This window comes from Syzygium oleosum, unplaced genomic scaffold (genome assembly GCF_021117445.2).
Source record: "Syzygium oleosum isolate NSW1041296 unplaced genomic scaffold, Sole_v2.1 Sole_v2.54, whole genome shotgun sequence".
NCBI lineage: Eukaryota > Viridiplantae > Streptophyta > Magnoliopsida > Myrtales > Myrtaceae > Syzygium > Syzygium oleosum.
In genome coordinates, this window is record NW_026607538.1 from 461,527 (window position 1) to 482,738 (window position 21,212).

The window sequence follows — 21,212 nt, forward strand, 5'->3', positions numbered from 1 at the left end:
AGGATATGTGTCGCGACCGAACTCCCGAGCCCTGTTTTTTATCAAACATGCAAAAAAGGGGGGCTCGCCTGGTACGTGCTAAGTCTAGGTTCGGGCTTAACTCGGGCTCTCCCAAGCCCATACCATATCGCGACTTAGGGTTTAAGTGTTTAACATGCAAGTGGTTTATATCAAGGAGTCGCCACTAATCGATTTGGGGTGGGTCGATTAGAAACCCAAATAGGGTGATGGGAGAATCACCCTATTCCTACGAACCAGAGATTAAATGAGTTCGGGGACTTGGTTACACTAGTTGGATAACTAATGCCCTTTCGGTACCATTTTACCCTGTTCAATTCTGAAAACATTTGTCAAGCAATTTGGATTGATTTTAGGACCTTTCTCCTAACATGTGAGGTGATCAAACAAGTGCATAATCAGAAACGATTAGCAGTCAGGAACACAACAATTCATGCAGCCTAAGTTCTAACCTTAACTAAGTCAGATGACATTCAAAAACACAACAGCTCATGGAATTGTATTAAAAACATGCATAACAGTAATAAAATTAACATGCAAAATACTACCGCACAACCTCAGAATTGTCTAATTTAAACAAGACAATAACATGCATAATAATACAACAATAAATTAAAACACTTAGATATAACATAATTTTAAAAAATCTTTTTTTAAAAAAATTTTTTTTTTTGAATTTTTTTTTTCGAGAAAAAAAAAAGAAAAAAAATATATATATATATATACATATATAAATAATAGTACAAAAAAAAAGGAAAATTTTTTTTAATTTTTTTTTAATTTTTTTTTTAATTTTCTTTTTTTTTAAATAAAATAAAATAAAATAAAATAAAAATATAATATTAAACCGGATCGGGTTGCGGATCCGGGCCGGGTCGGATCGGTCAATCCGGATCGGGTCGGAACCGACCCGGGTCAACGGATCCGACCCGGGCGTTGACCCGGGTCGGATCGGCTGATCCGGGTCGGTTTCGACCGACCCGGGTCAACGGATCCGACCCGAGCGTTGACCCGGGTCGGATCGGCTGATCCGGGTCGGTTTCGACCGACCCGAGTCAACGGATCCGACCCGGGCGTTGACCCGGGTCGGATCTGCTGATTCGGGTCGGGTCTGACCCGAACTCGCAGACCCGCGGGGGAGGAACGCCGGCGGAGCCAAAATTGGCCGTCCGCCGGCCGACCCAGACCGGCGCCGCCCCCAAAATGACCCCCTCGTACCACCATTAAGCTACACCACTCACCTGAGCCGCCGTCGGACCGTCGTTCGCCGGCCGGCGACGAGACAAAAACCGGCCTCATTGAGGCATTTTGTTGAACACTGGGCGTGCGCGGTGGAAACAGCCGGTTTCGACCTCCTCCGGCGGCACGGTCAGCTCCGACGGCTGCGGCTGACGCTCGACTGCGAGTGGGGACCGAGACCGGCGACGGCATGGGCCGGGAATCGCGCGACTCGGCTGGCGCGAGTCCCGGCCGGACCGCGTGCAAAAACAGGGGAGGACAGAGGTGATCGGGACCCGGGGATGCTCACCGGTCGACGGCGCGGCTGGGCGGCTTACGGCGGGTCTGAAGGCGACGGCGACGCTGCTGGTTCTGTCCTGTTCCGGTGGTTCGCTCTCTCTCTCTCTCTCTCTCTCTATTCTCAGCTCTCTCTGTCTTCTCTCTTGCTCTGTTTTTCTCTCCCTCCGGCCGACCGGGGCGGCTTTGGCTCTCTGTGTCGCCGCCGTCGGCTCGGCGGCGGGGATGGATGGCTGAAGCTGAGGCGGCGGTGGCCGCCGGAAGCCCTCTTTCTCTCTCAGTTCACACTCTCACGCTCTCTCTGTGTTTTTCTCTAAAATGGCCGACCGGCCTCTCTCTCTCTCTGGCTATTATAGCCGGCGACGACGAACCTGTGCCTCCCCGCGTCGGCGTGACGATGGCCTGCACCGGCCTACCTGCCCCGCGACTTTCGCGGCCATAGCAGGCCGGTGCAGAGCAGAGCAGAGCAGAGGGGGGGCCGAGAGGAACAGGGAGGCGAGAGGGCGGAGGAGGATAAGGGAGAAGGGAAATGGGGAGGACGGGGACCGGCCATTAATGCCATCGATCCGTCGGCGTGCCTGACATCCGACCCTCCACGGCCGGACGGCGACGGTGAGAAGCGGCGCGCGTGCGTCAGGCCAGCTGCCGTCGGTGGCGAGACGAACGGGGCGGCGGGCGACGGGGGAGAAGGAAGAGGGCAGCTGGGCCGGGCCAGGCCCAGTCCGCGCGGAGGAAAAAAGAAAAGGAAACGGGCTGGGCCCGCGCAGGAGGAAAAAGGAAGAAAAGGGCCGGGTCGGCCCAGCCCCGACCCGGCCCGAATCGATTTCGATTTTTTTTTTTTTAAATTTTAAGAAAATATGCTCTAATAGGCCTTATTAATGCACATATGCCTAATGTCTATATGCAATGCATTTAAATAGAAATATTTTTTTTGTTTTAGGAATTAAAGAAATTAACTCCTAAATTTTGCAATTAATTTTGGGCAAATTAAAAATAGGTGTCAACAGCTGCCCCTCTTTGAAGGTGAGCTCGTAGAGATTGAGCTCGCAGAGGTTACGTTCAAAGATAAAATGGCACCTAAATTTGGCCCATGCATGCTCAATGAATGTTATTTTTGGCGAGACCAGAGTCCCATTTTTATGATGCGATATAAGATGATGCATGCTAAAGCAAATAAAAACATACCTGGGGCTACTTACCTTGCCGAAGGGTAGAGTAATTCCAGATGGTTGATATTGTGTGTCGAGGACCCGAACCTGTCTTCGGTCGCCTTGACGAAAAAATGATTTGTCTAGGACCCGAACCTTTCTTCGGTCGCCTTGACGGGGATTGTTTTTCTCTAGGACCCGAACCTTTTTTCGGTCGCCTTGACTGGGGAAATCGTCTGTCTAGGACCCGGACCTTTCTTCGGTCGCCTTGACTGACTGGATTTTGTTTGTCAAAGTACCTGGGGGTCGTCGCCCGAGGGTTTGACGGTTTGCCTGGTGGGTCCTCGCCAGCAGGTCTTGAAAAGGCTCAAACGATGAGCACCTGGGGGTCCTCGCCCGAGGATTTGTTGGTTTGCCTGGTGGGTCCTCGCCAGCAGGTCTTGAAAAGGCTCAAACGATGAGCACCTGGGGGTCCTCGCCCGAGGATTTGTTGGTTTGCCTGGTGGGTCCTCGCCAGCAGGTCTTGAAAAGGCTCAAACGATGAGCACCTGGGGGTCCTCGCCCGAGGATTTGTTGTGAACATGGGGGTCAGTCCCATGCTCAGAGGGTGAACAACGGGGTCAATCCGATGTTCAGAGGTTGAACAACGGGGTCAATCCGATGTTCAATTGGTGAACAACGGGGTCACTCCGATGTTCAGAGGGTGAACAACGGGGTCAATCCGATGTTCAATTGGTGAACAACGGGGTCACTCCGATGTTCAGAGGGTGAACAACGGGGTCAATCCGATGTTCAGAGGGTGAACAACGGGGTCAATCCGAAGTTCAGAGGGTGAACAACGGGGTCAATCCGATATTCAAAGGGTACCATAACAATCGTAGGTACATGGATTTTTGGAATCAGGCATGGGTAAAATGTACTTACCTGGGCACGTTCCTGCCTCTTAAGGGCGTGTCTCCTGTCAGACAAGTTTTTTTGTGCAAACACATACGTATTCATCGGAGAAATAGACGACTGAGGCTATTCTTGAATATCGTATGAAATATCTTGACCAGCTAGTCAAGATGCTTTTCTTTTTCAAAGAAACACCCTGTTTACCTTCTGGGTAGTTTGAAAAGAAATCTGATGAAATACCTGGGATTTCTTACCCGGAGGTTTGATGCATCATCTGCCGAACACCCGACCTTTTTCGAGGCATCTCTCTTGGGATGATAATGAGGGCTTCTCCAGCGCCAGAATTTTCGTGTTCTATCACTGGGGATTAGAACTCTGAGCTGCAAAAGCATGCTATGTCAATTCCGCTTGGGGAACAGAAGGAATTTTTTGTGACATCTTTGGAGACGCTCCAAAGGTCATATGTTCTTTGAGTCTTTGAAGATATTTTACCTGTCAAAGAGGGTTAGCGCAAACATGCATGCATTCATCAAGGATAGACAAGCTAGGCTATCCCAGAATGTGTATTTGAAAGTTCATGCATGATGATTTCGCCATGTTTGCATCACCAAACATCCACCGAGGGTCAATTAAGACAATTTTCGCTTGGGAGGTGGACTTCTCAAGATGTTGAACGAGGGATTCTCAGTCAGAAAGGACTTTCCACTCGCTCTCGTTGAAAAGGGCTATTTGTCCCGTCCATTAATGCGGGAACATCGAAAACACTCAATCGACCGTTATCACATCCGCAAGGGCGAGTTTTCTCGCAAGCGATGCAGCGACTTGCCAATCGAGAGGTCTTCTTCGGGGTCGTAATGTAGGCTTGGTCAATGGCTTAATGAAGGTGACTGTTCAAGTCAAGGCCATGAAAGAAAATATTCTGCAATCATCTCCGGGTTTACAAGTCAAGAACCCTGCAAAACGAGATAGAAATAGTCTTGCTCGCACTTCCTCGAGCGTTGTTTATAAACATTTGAAATTCCACGTTAATTCAAGTGTCCTAGTCAGAAGAGACTTCATGAGGGATGTAACGTGGGCTCGGTTCACAGGTTGAGAAACGAAAGGATCGTTAGGCTCAAAAATGTGTGTAAGGGTGAGAGTTGGTGATCATCTTGGCATTGTCACCTGTCTTTTTCTTCATCATCAGGATCCTCTTGGACAACTCCCTGGGTAATCCCGTGTTTTAGCATCTTTGACAACATTTTCTTGAGGAGCTTATGCGTCAAGCATTTTCCTGGATACTATTCTATCATGTGACAGATCTTTGTCAAGACAGAGTTCCTAAAGTAGGAATTTGTATCGAAGAAGAACTCAAATTTGCCCCTTTGGGGTCGTCTTTTCATCGTTTTTCTTCTTCTCCTTTTTCTTTTTCTTTGTTTTTTTTTTTTTCATGGGCATTGGCCTTGCTTTTACCAGGCACACTGCTTTTTCATGCCCCTAGTTTTCAGCATTTTATTGCTGCTCTTTTGGTATTGTCAAGACTAACCTAAACAAGCTTGAGCAGAATAATGTTATTAGGCTCTTGGAGTCTTCATCTTGATTCGGTACTTCGGACCCTGATGTTCAAGCTGTGGTGACTTTTGCCTTGCCCCGGTGTAGGGGATGATCACCAACTGGGTTGGTACGAAATGAAATCGCCGGCTCAATTGGGCTAGCAAGGGATATGAGTGTATGGGATAGAAAAAGAACTGCTCTTCGTCATCCTAGGGCACTCAAATTATCGTGAGAGTTCACCTGCAATAATAACATTCAAAGATTAATGCAAATGAGAGCAAGAAAATTTCTATTCATCTTTTCACTTTGTGCGAGCTGCTGCAGCTGATGATCATAGAAAATTTTAGATATTACAAACTCCTCATCCTTTCTTGTCTTGCTCAGTGACAACATCACTGTTATCAATAAGATATTGGCATTTTGGACAGGCTTTAGTTTGCTGCTTCTCTCTTGAAAAGCCCTCTTAGCCTCGACTGTCCGGCCGTCGACGGTGTGCTTGTCTTGGAAGACTCTGTCGAGGACCACCGGATCTGTGAAAACGACGAGGCCGAAGTCACAGGGGCGGTGATCGAAAGGGAGGGATGCTCTTCTTGCTCCCTCTGAATCTGAATTCTCCCTGTGATGTTGATTTACCTCAAGCTGCCCCAATGTGGGGTGGTTCTTGACAGGGGTGATTTAAAAAGAACCTCCAAGTGTATGGGCTCAAATGGTCAAGCAAAGGATTAATGGTAGTGTATGGGGCAGAGAAATGAACTGCCTCTCGTCATTTTGGCTACCGTTCCTTATGCGAGAAACCCCTTTACCTTGTAGAAGTGGAATCTTTTCGCTCATCTTACATGGGTTTGGTACGTGAGAATGTGTATAGACTAAGGATTGCCTCTCATCATCCTGAGACACCTCGTTCAATACATCGGAGCAGTTCGACACCATTCGTCGAATTGTCAAGATTTTCACAGGGAATTGGTGAATTAAACAGGTAAAATTACCATGCGAAATTCTTTCCAAAAGATATGTAATGCACTTGGGGGAAGGTTAAGCATTTATTTGCTTTAACATGCTTCCTCTTTCTTTTGATTCTTTCAACTCTTAAAGTTTTAAGGGAAAGAAATACTTACCTATGCTGCAGCAGCGACGAGGTAAACCTGTAAGGCAATAAGAAAGACCGTGTTAATGAACGGCTCTTTGAGGGACAGGAATTGGGAACGATACAACATTACCCTTCGTGATTCCCCTCATTTGAGATTAAATTGACAACTCCTTGAGTTTCCTCGGATGTCGATAATTCTCTCCTAACAAAAACAGGAGCTTATGTTAGAAATGAGATGATTGAGGGTAAATTGAGAACGATACAAATTACCCTTCTTCCATTTTGCCTTCAAAGCTAGCAGAGTCTTTTCTCCTCTTTACTTTGTTCAGCCTTCTTTGTCTCAATCTGCTCTTCCATATTCTAGGTCTCGAAGCTCGAATGAAATCCTCTATAATTAGGGGTGCTCCCGAATAGAGGGTTCTATTGTCAGGGCATGCTGTGTCAATGCGGTTCCAACATGTTGAGAAGTTTCTTGTGGATGCTCCGATTCTCGACTGCACATGCATGTGCAATTGCTTGCGTGGAGAACTTCGCAGCAAAACTAATCTCTACTTTAAAGGTCTTTGACGAACATGGGCATGACTACCATTGAGACTTCTGTGGTTGTCAGGATCGGCCTTGACGCCATTTTGTCATGTGCGAAGTCTTTTCCAGCTGCTTGCACAGGATCTTTACTCAAATTTGTCCTACATAAAAAGAAAGAATGTGTCATTTCTATGCTAAAGTGGATGAACTTTAGGAACGAAATACACCATTTTTTTATGGACTGGGGGATTGCATGCCCCATAGTCTACTCTTCCAATTAAGCACTTCTTCGTCATGCTTCATTCGAGAGGTCCCGACATTGGTGCTCTATCCGGCTCGCTAGCACGTCAGAGTCATGTTCCCCAGTTCATTATCGGTAGTAATGAAATTTGCCCCATGTTTCATTTGAAGGTTGGATGATCTTCGCTTGGACTGCTCCTATCAGATGAGTTGGTCCGCGATCATTACCAGGGGCTGATGTGCTCTTCAGTTTGTGTCATTTCCAAATGTCCCTTTCGTAATAATAAATCAAACAGGAGTATGCTCTGAGACACGAAGTGGGCGAGTTAGAAAGACAAACAGGTCTATGAGCATGCATGCTTTTTCACCACCGTTCTTTTTCGCCCTTTTGAAAAATGATAAAACGTTTGTTTTATTTTCAAAAGTTTAGAAATGAGGGAGCATGAGGAAGCCCGGGCCTCAGAACACTTTCCTTTACATGGCTGGATATCATCAACGGGCCGGTTTGGGATACTTCCTCAGGCCCTCAAAACAAAACATTTGTAATTCTTTTGAATAGTTCAGGCGAATTACATTTGTTGGAATGGAAATTGCAATACTAAAATTCCAAGCATAATTACAAATTCAGAAAACTGGGAATTCTAGAAAACAGCTGAGACTTTAGAAAGCAAGAAAAGCTCCTACATAGGAGGATTCAAACTATTAAATATGCCTCTATTCTAAAGGAGGAAAATTGAGTCTTCAGTTTACTCAATGATGACATCCGCGCCTCCTGCTTGATTGGGTGGTGCGTTGCGGAATGAAAACATCTTTGCATCCTAGCAATTTCTGGACCTTATTTTTCAAGACAGCACAGTCATTGACGGAATGTCCCATTTCGCCCAAATGATAGTCACATGCCTTGGAGGGGTCGTAGTTGGGGAAACGCTCAGGATTTTCACGCTTTGGCTCTTTAGCAAGCAACCTCTTTTCCAGGAGAATAGGCAGGATCTGAGACATAGGCAAAGGGAGTGGCGTGAACTGCTTTTTGTTATTTCCCCTTTGGGGCGGCTTGCGGCTTGAGGCCGGTTGCTGTCCACTGCTCATTTGAATCATTGGGGAAGGACGAACGGCTTGGATGTATGCAACATCCGCATCTGTCAGAGGTTCTTTCTCCTTCTTCATGCCGAGTTTCTTGCTTGTGGAAGTGGGGTCTGTAAACCACCCCTCACGCAATCCCATTTCAATTCGTTCACCCACAGGAACAAAACGATTAAGGGATTCAGCAGTGGTACCAACCAGACGGTGTCTGTATTCATATGGAAGAGACTTTATGAACAATTTCACTTGTTCATGATCAGTGAGTTGTGGGGTAACCTGGGCGGCCAAGTTTCTCCATCTGCTGGCATACTCTTTGAAGGACTCACTCTTCTTCTTCTCAGCGCGCTCCAGATCGTCACGAGTAAAGGTGACGTCGAGGTTGAATTGATAATGCTTGAGGAATGCATCAGCGGCATCATCCCAAGACTTAAAAGTATCCACATCCTTCGACATATACCATGTCAGGGCTGGCCCCGTCAAACTCGCTTGAAAGGTCTGAATCATGAGGGGTTCGTTGTCAACGTACTGGGTCATCCGCACATGATACATGTGCAAATGATGTCTGGGGCATGAGATACCGTCATACTTCTCGAATTCCGGCATCTTGAATTTTTCTGGTACTTTGACCCGTTTGTATATAGACAGGTCAAGTGGGACAGCATTCTGCGGGCCTTGTAGCTGTTTCAGCATCTCCTCGACCTTTGCAAGGCGTTTGTCCTGTTCTGTCATCGGTACAGCTTCAAGTTCAGGCTTCCTGACAGCAAGGGGAAGCGGATCGTCCTCTAGCGGGGGCATGTTGCTATCGCTGGCGGAGGTCTTGTCTTTTCCAGTAGACGGTGGTGGTAACACCACTTCAACTGCTGCAGGCGTAGGTGTGAGCTTGCCATGAATGGATTCCACCTGCTTTGTGAGATTTTGGATCGCATTGATGACTATTTTCATCTCATCTTCCATGTTATTGAGGCGGACATTTTCTTCGGCCATTTTTTGTAACTACCTGCGAAAACGCGTATATGAATGAGTATAATGCCCAATAAAGAATCATTCTATGACTTAGTCATATTATTATTGCATATTTTCTTTATTTGCAAAGAAAAAAAAATAAGCAAAAAGGGTTTTTATTAATATTAACATTACAGGCGGCGTCCCCGGGGTTCGAACCCCGGTCGCCTCGGACCGTGACGCTACATCCCCGGATACCACTGGGCCGAAGGCCGCGATGGTGTCATCAAGGGGCAAAAAATTTTATTTAAAGCATAAAAAGCGGCCCGAGTTATATTAACATTTGTACAACCCATAAACATTTTTACAGGAGAAAACCAAAACCCCTAAATATAAATACTAGGAAAATATAAAAGACAAGGGATTTTAACAAAAGGGCGCCATTCCCAGATACTCATTTTATAAACGATGGGGAAATCACGGTCTCTTGGAGGCGCTTATTTTTACGGACAAGCTCCGCAATAAGCGTATCCCTGGTATATAGACTGCAATCAACGGGTGGCCTAACAGTAACAAATCAATTGAATAAGTAGACCGTATATATAAAAAATGAGAAGGGATAGAATATATATACCTTTCCTTGAACCATGGCAATCGCAACAACATGCACATGAGGAGTGAGGTTCGATTTCTATCTAGGCTCGGCTCAAGAAATGAAATTAAAAGGGTGCCCGACCGTCGCGATCTCGCGTTGGTGTCAAGTCCTTTTAACCTCGGCCAAATCGAAAGGAATATCTTATAGTCACGCGAATAGCGGCTAAAGATACTTCTTTACGATTTTTAGAAATAAATTTCGGGGAAAAGAAAGGCAACCTCTACATCGCGGGCTCGCGTTCGAGGTCGTATCTTTCTTAACACCATCCTAACATGCCCTATCGCGGCCCAGGTCCGGCAGCGTGGTTGTGTGTGCAACGGTGTAGTGCTAAATCATTAAAGCATGCACAACAAATTATAAATAATCAATTCGAACCTGCAAGACAAATAACACCTTAATGTCAGGATCATACCTGGAGTCCTTGCTGCCAAACAAAAATTATTTTGAACAGGATAAAAATTTTTGGCCTAAGTCCACTTAAAAAATGCAAGTCCCCAGTGGAGTCGCCAGTCTGTCGCGACCGAACTCCCGAGCCCTGTTTTTTATCAAACATGCAAAAAAGGGGGGCTCGCCTGGTACGTGCTAAGTCTAGGTTCGGGACTTAACTCGGGCTCTCCCAAGCCCATACCATATCGCGACTTAGGTTTTAAGTGTTTAACATGCAAGTGGTTTATATCAAGGAGTCGCCACTAATCGATTTGGGGTGGGTCGATTAGAAACCCAAATAGGGTGATGGGAGAATCACCCTATTCCTACGAACCAGAGATTAAATGAGTTCGGGGACTTGGTTACACTAGTTGGATAACTAATGCCCTTTCGGTACCATTTTACCCTGTTCATTTCTGAAAACATTTGTCAAGCAATTTGGATTGATTTTAGGACCTTTCTCCTAACATGTGAGGTGATCAAACGAGTGCATAATCAGAAACAATTAGCAGTCAGGAACACAACAATTCATGCAGCCTAAGGTTCTAACCTTAACTAAGTCAGATGACATTCAAAAACACAACAGCTCATGGAATTGTATTAAAAACATGCATAACAGTAATAAAATTAACATGCAAAATACTACCGCACAACCTCAGAATTGTCTAATTTAAACAAGACAATAACATGCATAATAATACAACAATAAATTAAAACACTTAGATATAACATAATTTTAAAAAAACTTTTTTTTAAAAAAAAAAAAAAATTTTTTTTTTGAATTTTTTTTTTTCGAGAAAAAAAAAATATATATATATGTACATATATAAATAATAGTACAAAAAAAAGGAAATTTTTTTAATTTTTTTTAATTTTCTTTTTTTTTAAAATAAAATAAAATATAATATTAAACCGGGTCGGGTTGCGGATCCGGGCCGGGTCGGAACCGACCCGGGTCAACGGATCCGACCCGGGCGTTGACCCGGGTCGGATCGGTCAATCCGGATCGGGTCGGAACCGACCCGGGTCAACGGATCCGACCCGGGCGTTGACTCGGGTCGGATCGGCTGATCCGGGTCGGTTTCGACCGACCCGGGTCAACGGATCCGACCCGAGAGTTGACCCGGGTCGGATCGGCTGATCCGGGTCGGTTTCGACCGACCCGAGTCAACGGATCCGACCCGGGCGTTGACCCGGGTCGGATTTGCTGATTCGGGTCGGGTCTGACCCGAACTCGCAGACCCGCAGGGGGAACGCCGACGGAGCCAAAATTGGCTGCCCGCCGGCCGACCCAGACCGGCGCCGCCCCCAAAATGACCCCTTCGTACCACCATTAAGCTACACCACTCACCTGAGCCGCCGTCGGACCGTCGTTCGCCGGCCGGCGACGAGACAAAAACCGGCCTCATTGAGGCATTTTGTCGAACACTGGGCGTGCGCGGTGGAAACAGCCGGTTTCGACCTCGTCCGGCGGCACGGTCAGCTCCGACGGCTGCGGCTGACGCTCGACTGCGAGTGGGGACCGGGACCGGCGACGGCATGGGCCGGGAATCGCGCGACTCGGCTGGCGCGAGGTCCCGGCCGGACCGCGTGCAAAAAACGGGGGAGGACAGAGGTGATCGGGACCGGGGATGCTCACCGGCCGACGGCTAGCGTAGGGCCGGGCGGCTTACGGCGAGGTCCTGAAGGCGACGGCGACGCTGCGCTGGTTCCCGTCTGTTCGGTGGTTCGCTCTCTCTCTCTCTATTCTCAGCTCTCTCTGTCTTCTCTCTTGCTCTGTTTTTCTCTCCCTCCGGCCGACCGGGGCGGCTTTGGCTCTCTGTGTCGCCGCCGTCGGCTCGGCGGCGGGGATGGATGGCTGAAGCTGAGGCGCGGTGGCCGCGGAAGCCCTCTTTCTCTCTCGGCTCACACTCTCACGCGCTCTCTGTGTTTTTCTCTAAAATGGCCGACCGGCTCTCTCTCTCTCTGGCTATTATAGCCGGCGACGACGAACCTGTGCCTCCCCGCGTCGGCGTGACGATGGCCTGCACCGGCCTACACCGTCCCGCGACTTTCGCGGCCATAGCGAGCCGGTGCGGAGAGCGAAGCGAGAGGGGGCGGCCGAGAGGAACAGGGAGGCGAGAGGGAGGAGGGATAAGGGAGAAGGGAAATGGGGAGGACGGGGCCCAGCCATTAATGCCCGATCCGTCGGCGTGCTCATCCGGCTCCTCCTTCCGCCGACAGCGACGGTGAAGCGGGCGCCGCTGTGCGCTCACGCCGCCGTCGGTGAGCGAAGAGACGAACAGGCGGCTGAGAGCGACGGGGGAGAAGGAAGAGGGCAGGCTGGGCGGGCCGTGCCTGGTCCGCGCGGAGGAAAAAAGAAAAGGAAACGGGCTGGGCCCGCGCAGGAGGAAAAAGGAAGAAAAGGGCCAGGTCGGCCCAGCCCCGACCCGGCCCGAATCGATTTCGATTTTTTTTTTTTTTTTAAATTTTAAGAAAATATGCTCTAATAGGCCTTATTAATGCACATATGCCTAATGTCTATATGCAATGCATTTAAATAGAAATATTTTTTTGTTTTAGGAATTAAAGAAATTAACTCCTAAATTTTGCAATTAATTTTGGGCAAATTAAAAATAGATGTCAACAATATGAAAACAAATGAAAAATAAAGAGAGAGAGAGGAAGAAACATTATTTCAGGTGCTCGTCCACTGCTTGAAGAGTCATAAACGATTCCCGATTTATTCTTTTCTGGAGACAGGAGGCATCAACGTTTTCTTGGACACAAGTTGAGCAGTCCCTTGTTACCACTGAAATTTATTGTAAATAGATATTCGGCAGAGAAATTGTATTTTTCAAAACTAGAAAGCTTAAGAATAAAAAAAAATTTCTTTTCTAATGGTTTATCAAATACAAACAAGGAAAAAAGAATAACTCGTACAGAAGTCTAGTTAAAGTTCCAGGTGCTCTAGTCAGAAAGGCAAGTTGTGCCTTAATTTGAATGAATAATCATTGGATTTTATGGAACTATCTTATGGATGTCACCTGCTATGTAGTGCAGACATGTTACACATAATGTTTTCTCTTGTTTAAAGAAATTTTTAGAGCATTTGGAGGTGACTCTCTAGTGACTTGGGTAAGCAAAAGTTTTACAAATCGAACCATTCATTAAAAGGTGTCATCGTCTTTAGAAAAACTCTTTCGACATGACCTTCTTTAATGGTGTGTTAACACTTTTGTTTTTTGCCAAAGAATGTGTAGATTATTTAAGTAAATAAAAAGCACAAATATTACCAATACCATTCTCCTGTACACAAAAAATTTCAGAAAAATAATTGCAAAAGTCATCTTCATTTTTTTACTCACTTTATAGTTGCAAGAGTTGGCTAAGAGTTGAATCTCATATGCTATTCTCTCTCAATGCTCTTCTAAACATCATCGCCTCTCCTCAAAGCCTGAGGGCATTAGAAGATTAGATTGATTGTCCAATTAGTGCTAAACTTATTGTACGTATGTTAATTTAGTCTTAAATTTTTTAATTTTATCAATTTAATCCTAAACAATTATGGAAATTACAATGTATTCTTCGTTTAATTTTCGCCGGAAATTGCTAATAAGGCGAGCGAAATTACAATATAGTCCTTATAGCTAATTTTAATTGGAAATTGCTAATGTGGCGATGTGCTACATAGGACTGCCAGCAGTGACTGGATCGTCACATCAACAATTTTCAGCAAAAATTAATCGAAATGACTACATTGGAATTTCACACAAAGTTTTAGGACAAAATTGACAAAATTGAAAAGTTTATGACTTAATTGGTATCCGTACAATAGGTTTAAGACTGATTGGGTACTTTTCCTGAATTATATTACTCATATGATAAGATGATCCAGTTCCGTGAGTATACGCTCCACTTGCCACCCAATATAAATCCTGTCGATCTGAAATATTCTAAAGCTTGAGAGCCTTAAGATGGGAATTAATGGCGTCAGGAGACTAACGAGAAGTCCTTTTTGGATGGTCGAGAGAAGGGCCTTACGAAATAGCATACCTGTCTCATCTCTCCGTTGTTTCCCATCTGAGACCCCCCATTGCAAAATATAGGAATGTAAAAGCAAATTTTGGTATGGTTCATGCTGTTTTTTCCAATGTGAAATAATGGCTTACAGTCATGGCTACTCTACCAATTTCCCGCGAGGTATACATTGTAGTGTTTTACCTAGATCAAGCTGTCTCGATTCCTCCGCCAAACATAAGCGCGCACGACACATTTTTGTCTGATCTTACTCATGATACATAAACAAACAAAATCCGGATCAGAGACCATTACAAAAAGCCCGGGTAAAATATGTTAAAGTTGCTAATTACAGGATTTGATTAATAAGCACGCGATCTGAATCATTATTTGACTAGCGGATAGGGATTAGTGATGTTTTAATAATTTGTTTGGCAAGTTAAACAAACTCTACACCTTTGTAATATGCTTCCCTCAGAGCATTTTTCACCAGATCATGCCTGGAAAAATTGACCCTATTGTTGTTTCACATTGCTTAATTTACGTTAAAGACGTTTTCCCTAAAAAGTCCTAAAGAAAGTAACCCGAGAAACTCAAGCCATGAAGGGACAGATACCGACTAATTCTGAAAGTTGCTCATCGTTGCATGATTTGCTTCGGGGGGCCAATTGACCAATAAAGATGAAAGGAAACGAAATTTGTGTAATTTGCATGATTAACGCTTCAACAATGAACCTCGAGATGCCAATCCGCAAACCGCATATCTGAATAGCCTTTTTACTTTTATAATCTAGGGGCATGGCTGTGGAGATCTAGCTACCTAGAGATTTATAAAATACCCTGTAAAGAGCAGTTACGTCCAGACTTTTGACCTATATAGAAGGATCGTGGAGTAGTTTGCACGCAATTTGTGGGAAACAAATAAGTGACCTCCAGTCCCTAATTGAAAATCTTCCAACGCCCCAGTCAACTAAAAATCATCTAGCTTTTGCTTTTTACGTTTTGCTTAATCTTTGCACAACATCAACAAACCATCCAAATTAATTGGCACATACGAAGTACCATTGTATTTTCTCGTTTTCTTCCAAACCGATGAAATTTGACGCGTAATTATTAATTTGGGAGGACAGGAAATGTCTATCGCATTCAAAAATATCTCCCTCTTCAGAGATCTATTTTTTCTGGTGAATCGACGAAAGAATGTAGGAAGAACGAAACAGAAAGTATATGCTTGAGGAGTGTAGACACTTTTCTTAAATTGATGCCATTCCCACGATGTCCCCTCCTTAACCGGAGAAGATCCCTAACGTATGGGAATTTCCTAGTGTACTTCGCCACCATTTTATTGGCATGTAATTCATTCCTCAAGCAATCAATTTTCAGTTGACAAGTTCCCTCCACAACACAAGAACACCCTTTCAACCGACCGTACCATCACATGATAATAAGAACGCGACGACAAAACAGAAAGTTAGTTGGGAGACTGAAAAGGAGCTTACTTTGTCGTATCGATCAAGGCATTTTAGTGAAATTATCTTGCGTAATCCCCAATAAAATCATTAAACAAAGTCATGTGGGGCAATTAGAATGTAAGCGTCACATGGCCGATTTGTTAATCCCAGTAATCCTGGTCCCATGCTCGGCAGTGACCTTTGTTGTTTGGGTATAGCCATCAACAAGAACTTTTGCTACTCTCGTATTACAGATATCCACCAATGATGCAGCAGAAGAGGTGGTGCAGAAGTTAACAATATTGCTGTTTTCCATCAGGTCGAATGATGATCCGCTAATATTCCTGTGGAACGTACATCAGTTAGCTTGGTTATAGATTGATCAAGACGAATCTCGCTCCAGCACTCACTAGATTCGCTCTAAACATTCTCAGGTGATTCCAATTGTATAGCTCCAAACAAAAATTAGTAAGCACAAATAATTAAGTAAGAAGGATTAATTAATTCTTAAAACCATCCTTTTTCTACCGAAAGGGACCACCTTTTTCTTCCCTCCCAGTTATTTGGTGCACAAATTATAGCAAAATGTTGAGCACCCTTTACTTTATTATGTGGGCACGTGGTATATCTGATTGTGTATAGTCCCTACGTCAATTCACACATTCCCAGAGTTGAATAAATGATTTCTTGTTCGACACATGGGACTGCACGTGAAAAAAGACTCGCATGGAGCTCTTGGAACAAGGAATACTATGCACATGCTCTGGGCGGTATAAAATGTTATTACATAGTAGTAAGAGGTATGTTTCTGAGTGCCCAAAATGAAAGAAAGACGAAGGAAAGGTTGATGATATGAAGGGAAAGGTTCGTACATAGTTTCTACCAAATGGCCCGATGATCTCAAGAGAGTTTGTGCGGGGAACTTATGAATCGAGGTGCATTCGATTCATATCTCAGCCACAATTCATGTTATGTGGACTTCACGTAAGACTTACATGATATAACAACTGAGAAGCGCCGGTACACAATCTAATATATACAAAAAAGGCTTGTCTGAGTAGGCGGTGAGCAAGTTCTATTAATTATACATATGGGTTCCGTGAGTATGCACGAGATTTAGGGATATACTAACTACACCACACGGCATGAATAATTGAAACCGATTTGTTCAAGAAATTATACTTGCGGAAAACAGGACAAAAATCTTACCTCCTGGTACCATACCATACAAAACAGTCTATGGATATGCGTCAGCTCGAGATCTCATGTAAATTAGAGTGGGAGGTCATTGAGAAGCATAATGTGTCGTAATAAAAGCAAGAGAAGAAGAGTATGAAGAAGATCTTCGCGTCATTGCTTTTAATCACCAACTAGAACACTAAGTAGTACATGTACTCATTTTTGGGAGCATAAGATAGTACTACAAAGTACGGTGTACTTCCCCTAACCGTCAATATGAACCCAAAGATCTTTTAGTTTAATTTATCCATCGTAGTTAGCTTAATGGTTAACAGACCCAAAATTTAGGGTTTATCTTCTAGGTCAACTTTTCTTCTATGGTTGTTTCAATTATAGAATTTTTTTTTTTTACTGATATATGTGCTGTAAACGAATCTATTTTCTTATGGAAGCAAGACGTTACTGATAGGAGAAAGAGAATCATTTGAAAAATAAGAGAAAGGTGCTTTGAAGAGGGGGCAGCGGGGAGAAAGATAATTTAAAACATTTTTTCTTGCATGAGGAGCAGTTGATTTTTTTTTCTTTGGTGGAAGGGGAGCAGTTGATTGATAGGATTTTTTATTTTAATACATTGGCAAAATTTTAAATAAGGGCTTGAAATGAGTTCATTTTCTCAAAAAAGAATTTACAGTAGACTTTGTTTTAAATAAAGGCCTAAGTGGCCAAATAATCTCAAATAAGGGTTTGAGCTCACTAGCCACCAAATCTTAGCTGGCTAGGGAGCATGTCACTGTTCTGGCGGCCGAAGAATGGGCATTTTTGTCCAAACAATTCTGGGTAAAAAACTAGAACTCTAAAAAACAAAATGCCCCAATTGCTATACGATTCGGGTTCAAGGTTAGTTTCTTCTCTCTCACTGAATGTTTCTCCCAATCGAATCAAAGACAATCCTCTCTGCTCTCGTTCTCGCCCTCATTTTCTTCTTCAGTGTTAGTTTGCGATTGAGAAGTGCTTTGGTTCAATTTTCATGGAGTCGCACCAGTGAATCTGAAGAAGAGAACTTTGAGTTGACATCCGGCTTTTGATGTTCCCGCAGCTCGACCCGTTATTCTTGTTAGTTGCGCAAGTTTCGCCAGAGAGAATATGAAGTTTCTTTTCTCGTCCTTTTGCTCACAAATGTTTGCAATTTCTTTTGGCTTGTAATTTTGTCCGTCACTTTGAGGATGCTTATCATTTGGCCTGAGATTGGTCTCAAATCACTTGTGATGGTCTTTGATGAAGAAGCTTTTGGTCTGAATTCATCAGGTTTAGTAAACCATTGGGCGACAAGAACGAGTTATATAATGTCGCAAACCTCACTTCAGGGTGAATCACATAAGGGTTTGGTTAATGAATTGCTAAGTCTAAACGTAGCTTAGGCTCTTCCAAGCCCGTATCAATTAGCTATTTATGTCCAAGTTCTTAGCACGCAAATCATTTTAATCCGGAGTCGCTACTAATCTAGTTTTTGGTGGGTCGATTAGTAACCCAAGTAAAGTATCAGAAGAGTCACTTTACTCCTATAAACTAGAGATTATGAATTTAGGGGCTTGATTATCCTAGATTACTCTAACACCATTTCGGTACATTTTCTCTTTTATTCAAAAAAAATCTTTGGCAGGCATCTTGGATTGATTTTAAATCTATCTGCTAATATGTGAGGTGATCATGTGGGTGCGCAAACATTAATATAACACCCAATAATCAAAGTAATAAATAAATTGCTAAGACAAAGAAAGAATTTACTTACCTCGATACAAAGCAATCTACAACAATAATAGTTAGAAATGCATAATTACCCGGGAAAATTTCAAATCAATACCCAAAGTGGGGTCATTTTCTCAAAAAAGGGTTCAAAGTAAACATAGTATTGAATAAGAGCATGAAGTGTCCAATCAGTCTCAAATAAGGGCCCGAAGTGCCCAATTAGTCTCAAGTAAGGGCCTGGGTTTGTCGGCCGGTCAAATGCTCACCGGCCGGCAAGCACATGACTGTTCCGGCGATCAAAACAAGGGTAGTTTCGTTTTTTACTTTTAAAATTTTTTTCTTTCTTTTTTCGTTTTTCTTTTTTTTCTTTTCCTTTTCCTTTCATTTTTTTTCCTCTCTTCCCTCCGTTGGCCATAGCCGGGGCCGGCGGAGGTCACCAGCCTTAGGCGGAGGCTACCCTCGTCGGTGTCGGGCAAGGGCCGCCCTCGCCTGGGCTGGGCAGGCGAGGGTGACGGTTGCTTTCGTCGGATCTGGCGAGGGTCGCCCTCGCCCACCCAGCCCAAGCGAGGTGACCCTCGCCCGACGTCGGCAAGGGCAACCCAGAGCTAGCGAGGGCAAGGGTTGCCCTTGCCGACTTTGGCAAGGGTCACCCTCGCCAACCCAGCCTAGGCGATGGCTGCCATGTGGTGCTCTCAAACCCTAGCCCCTCCATGCACAATTGTAGGCTCTCAGAGTTCATTGACGAGAAGCTATTGCTGCTCCTGTGGTGCCCGTGTCTGCTGCCGCCCCGAGAGCTCATTGAAGAAGGGCTCTTTGCATTCTCCTCGCTGTTGCTGTTGTTCCCCAACTCCATCGTCGACAACAGCGATGGTTCAAGATCTTGTTCCTTGAAGTGGAGTTCGCCGAATATCTCAGTGAAGGAGGAGCTTGGCGATCAATGAGGTGGTGTTTGCCGCTGTCATCCTTGCTATGCGAGGGTGACCATCACCAGATCCGGCGAGGGCAACCCTTGCCCTCGCTAGCCCTGGGTTGCCCTCTCCACCGTCGAGCAAGGGCCGCCTCGCTTGGGCTGGGCGAGCGAGGGTGACCCTTGCCAGATCCGGAGAGAGCAACCCTCACCCTCGCCCTCACCGGATCTAGCGAGGGTCGACCCTCGCCTGCCCATCCCAAGCGAGGGCGGTCCTCGCTTGACGCCGGTGAGGGTAGCCTCCGCCTAGGGCCAGCGACCTTCGTTAGCCCCGGCTATGGCCGACGGAGGGAAGAGGGGAAAAAAAAAGAAAAGGAAAAGAAAAAAACTGAAAAAGGAAAAAAAAATGAAAAAAATAAAAAAGTAAAAGACAAAACTGCCCTTATTCCAATCGCCAGAATAGTCACGTGCTTGTCGGCCGGTGAGCATTTGACCGGTTGGCGAGCCCAGATCCTTACTTGAGACTAATTGGGCACTTCGGACCCTTATTTGAAACTTATTAGGCACTTCATGCCCTTATTTGACACTTTGGACCCTCTTTGGAGAAAATGACCCCACTTTGGGTACTAATTTGAAATTTTCCCTAATTACCCTATACGTGGTTTCTAATTATCAAGCAATTCCAATCAATTCTTTTGGGTATCTCTTATTTAAATGAAAACAAAGCTATATGCAATGCATGTAATGTAATTCTAAACTAAATTACATGAACTATCTTAAAATGACGTACACATCAACCTAAGGCTTCGTTCATTTTGCGGAAAATGTTACGTTTCTAGAAAATGTTTTCCAGGAGGTCATTTTCCTGGAAAATGACACAATTTTCCGCTGTTCGGCTGAAATCCGAAATAGTTTCGGAAAATATTTTCCGTTGTTCGGTATGGAAAATATTTTCTCCCTCGCACTACTTTCAATAATTTTTTTTTACTTTTTTAAAACATGTTTAATTTTCTTTTTCTTTTTTTTTCCTTCTTCTTCTTCTTCTTCCTTAGCCGATCGTTGACCCTGGCGACCAGCCAACTCGAGCCTCGCCACAGGCCGGCGAGGCTCTGGCTCGCCTGATCCGTCGCGATCGAGCTCACCCAAAGCCAGTCGGGCGAGCTGGGCGAGGCTCGAGCCTAGCCCAGCTCGCTGGATCTGGCGAGGCTCAAGCTCGTCGGCCTCACCACAGGCCGGCAAGGCTCAACCTCGCCGGAATCTGGCGAGCTCAAGTCTCGTCGGCCTTTGTTAATGCTCGAGCTCTCTTGTGGCCGGTTGCTGGCCGCCGCCGTAGCCGGCGATCGGCCAGAGAAGAAGATAGAAAAGATAAGGAAAATAAAAGAAAATTAAAATATTTAAAATGAATGGTGAAAGAAGGAAGGGGGGAAAATGTTTTCCTCTTTTAAAAAAGAAGAAAACATTTTCCTCAAAAGTGAAGGTATTTTGTCCATTTTCTGGAAAATGTTTTCTGTGGGAAGTTATTTTCCGTGAAACGAACATTGAAAAACCCGGAAAATATTTTCCCGGAAGTTATTTTCCATGAAACGAACATAGCCTAAATGTTCAATTTCTGATGACAGGTAAAATTAATATGTATCTATTCAAACATGACATGCAATTCCATGACCCTAACATGCAATCACTAAATAGCACGCAAGCAATGACGTGGTAGGCACGATGACATGGCAGGGATGACATGGCACGATGACATACACATGATATTTTTTGGTATTTTGATGAAATTCGAATTAAATAAATACCATAATTTAAACATGTGATCTCAAAATTTAGCTTACTCTAAAATATTGTTGTTGGTATTTTTATTAAA